The following is a 2,855-nucleotide window of genomic DNA, read 5'->3' on the forward strand; positions in this document are numbered from 1 at the left end:
TTGTGGTGGGCGCCTGTGGTCCCAGCTACTTGGGAGGCTGAGGCAGGAGACTCGCTCGAGCCCAGGAGTTGGAGGTTGCTGTGAGCTGTGATGCCATGGCACTCTACCCAGGGGGATAGCTTGAGGCTCCTGTCTCCAAAAAAAGTGATACTGTAAGGATGGAAAACAGAAGTATCCAATGTACTCAATACTAATATGAAGCCAGCAGACGATCAAACACACACCCACAAAGGGAAAAAACTCATTTCAATTCAATCTGGGGGGAGGGGCAGCTAGCGACAGGGAGGGAGGTGGGGTGCTCATGGAATGGGCATGGGTTGGAGGTGTTTGGCACATCTTTTATGTGGGGCATAACCACAAGAGGGACTTCACCTAACAACATCAAATATTTTCACCTGTTGTTTGTACCCTCGCATTAACCTGAAATAAATTTACTTTTCAATTAAAAATTGACAGGATCTGGCAGGAAGGATCAGGCTATCTCTTTAGTACAGGCCTGGCAAGCAGGATCCTCACAAACTAGGTAGCTCTGAGGAGCGACAAGCTCCATCTTGCTGTCTCGCGTCACCCTGCTCCGTCCCTTTGAAAGGAACATCAAATGCATCCTAGCAGACAACAGCTAACTCCCTCCTTCACGCAGACAGACGGGACATTTGTCTTGGCATGAATCACTAAATTTTGCTTCCTTCTCCTCCTTGTCCTCCTCCCAGTACCCCGTGGGAAATTACCAGAGTAGGATTACAAGAAAGCATTGCATCAGTGAGCAGGGAGGGGCCCTGTGCCCCTGGACACCGTGGATGAGTGTCATCCAGAACCTGTCTCAGGCCAAGCAGCTCTGAAAGGAGAACCATTCTCTCTACACAATGCAATTTGAAGGAATTTCCTTCTGCCAATTTCTTCCTCGAGAATGTTTCTCCAAGCAGGGAATTCCTGTAACTTTTGGGTGTGAAATCAAAGGTGGGTAGCTAACCATCAGTGATTTCTACTAACCCCTAATGATCTGGAATCAACTGTAAGAGAAAGCAGTCAGCAATCCTCTCCACAAATCCAGTCCAAGGAGTGAGGCGATCTCAGGGAAAGGAGAGTGCTTAACTCACCCGAGCAGAGTGGTGGCTATTTGTCTGTCCTTTCAACACACTATTGAGCTCACTCCACTTTCATCCCATGTCCTCTAATGGCGTATGTACTTTTTAAAAATAAAATTTAGAAAAGAACTATCAACCATTTCAATGAGTGTCATGCATCCCAGTAGACTAATAATAGGCCATGAGCTGTTAGAGTTTATATGAGGCTAAGTCTGCAGGTGCTAAGGGTGGCGTGGTTTTGTCTATGTTTATTGTAAGATAATAACTAAAGTAATATTGTGTTGAGTTAGGAAAGGAGAATTTCCCAGAGTCGGCAGAAAGTAGTCTCACCACCTGTATTTTCAAAGAGGAGAAAGTCGGGAAGGCTCCCTAAGTAAAGATATCAGAGCCTTTCCTATATAGGTGGGCCAACGTGGGGGAAAGGAGAACACTTAACCACCAAAGGGCAAAAGAAAGGTGCAAGAGAAATAGCAACGGGAAGGATGAAAGGTTTTGCCTGCAACGCAAACTTGACCATCTTCACTAGTTTGCCTCCTACTGTCCAATTCACTTCCCGTCAACAGTGCTGAGCACGCAGAAGGTACTTGCAGAGGTCATTTTCATGATGCGCTGCCAGACAGCGTGGAGAGAACAGTGTATACTAAAAGACCCACTCTGAGTCTCAGGAACAATAAAGTTGTATTTGCTCATCTGTTTTACATATTTGGCTTCCTTATAAAAGGAGCTTCATGACAAAGTGAAATAAGAGAAAGCAGGTGATTTCATTTATTTATTTATTTGTTTTTAGAGTCAGAGTCCTACTTTATTGCCCTTGGTAGAGTGCCATGGTGTCACAGTTCACAGCAACTTCCAACTCCTGGGCTTAGGCGATTCTCTTGCCTCAGCCTCCCAAGCAGCTGGGACTACAGGTGTCCAGCACGATGCCCAGCTATTTTTTTGTTGCAGTTTGGCCAGGGCCGAGTTCGAACCCGCCACCTTCAGTATATGGGGCCAGCGCCCTACCCACTGAGCCACAGGCACCGCCCAGCAGATGATTTCAAACTATAGCAGTGACCATACTCTGCAGGTCTAAAGTCTGAACTAGTTTTTTCTACTTTGCTTTATTTTATTAAAAACCTATTTAGTCAAAAGGGGGAAAAGACTAGATGAACTACTTGTACCAACAAGAATTATGCCAAGAATCTCATCCTAAATAAAAATGATTCCCTGTTCCCAGTGAATAGGGAACATTTTCTTTGCTTCCCAAACAAAACTAAACTAAATTCAAGAGGGTGTATGTAAGCAGACTGCAGCAACCTGTGGGCATCTTTTTCAAAACACATACTCTCTGTAGTCCGATCAACCCTCCTAGGGAAGCTGCGAGCCCTTCCCATTCCACCATCAGGAAGCAGTGCCAGAGGGAACCACTGCTACTGATCTTGCTACACTGTGTCTCCAAATACACCAAGAAAAGGCCAATAACCACAACTGCAGAAGAAAGGATGGCCTCTCAGATGTGGTGACCACTCATCTGTGGCTATCAAAATAGGAATACAGCATCAGACGTCATAATAGGAATACAATTACAGACGTCATTGTAAACGGCTATATGCAAAAGAAACCAAAAAGGAAAGATCAACATAACAAGATGACAATGTTCACTTTGGGTTATTAATAACACCAGCATTAACTACCAATCAGCCAAGCCATGGTGAAGATGATTTTTGATTACAGTTAAAAGTAGCCACCAAAATATAAAATTATGAGATAGACTCTCTAGGCTTTTAGTAA

General features: G+C 44.6%; 1 protein-coding gene across 1 annotated transcript in view; it reads right to left on the minus strand.

Annotated features, from left to right (window-relative positions):
- Positions 1-2,855, minus strand: part of PDE7A (phosphodiesterase 7A) — a 61,872-nt gene that overhangs the window by 20,612 nt on the left and 38,405 nt on the right. The window lies entirely within an intron of this gene.

The sequence above is a fragment of the Otolemur garnettii genome, unplaced genomic scaffold (genome assembly GCF_000181295.1).
Source record: "Otolemur garnettii isolate 467f Iridium unplaced genomic scaffold, OtoGar3 scaffold00113, whole genome shotgun sequence".
Lineage (NCBI taxonomy): Eukaryota > Metazoa > Chordata > Mammalia > Primates > Galagidae > Otolemur > Otolemur garnettii.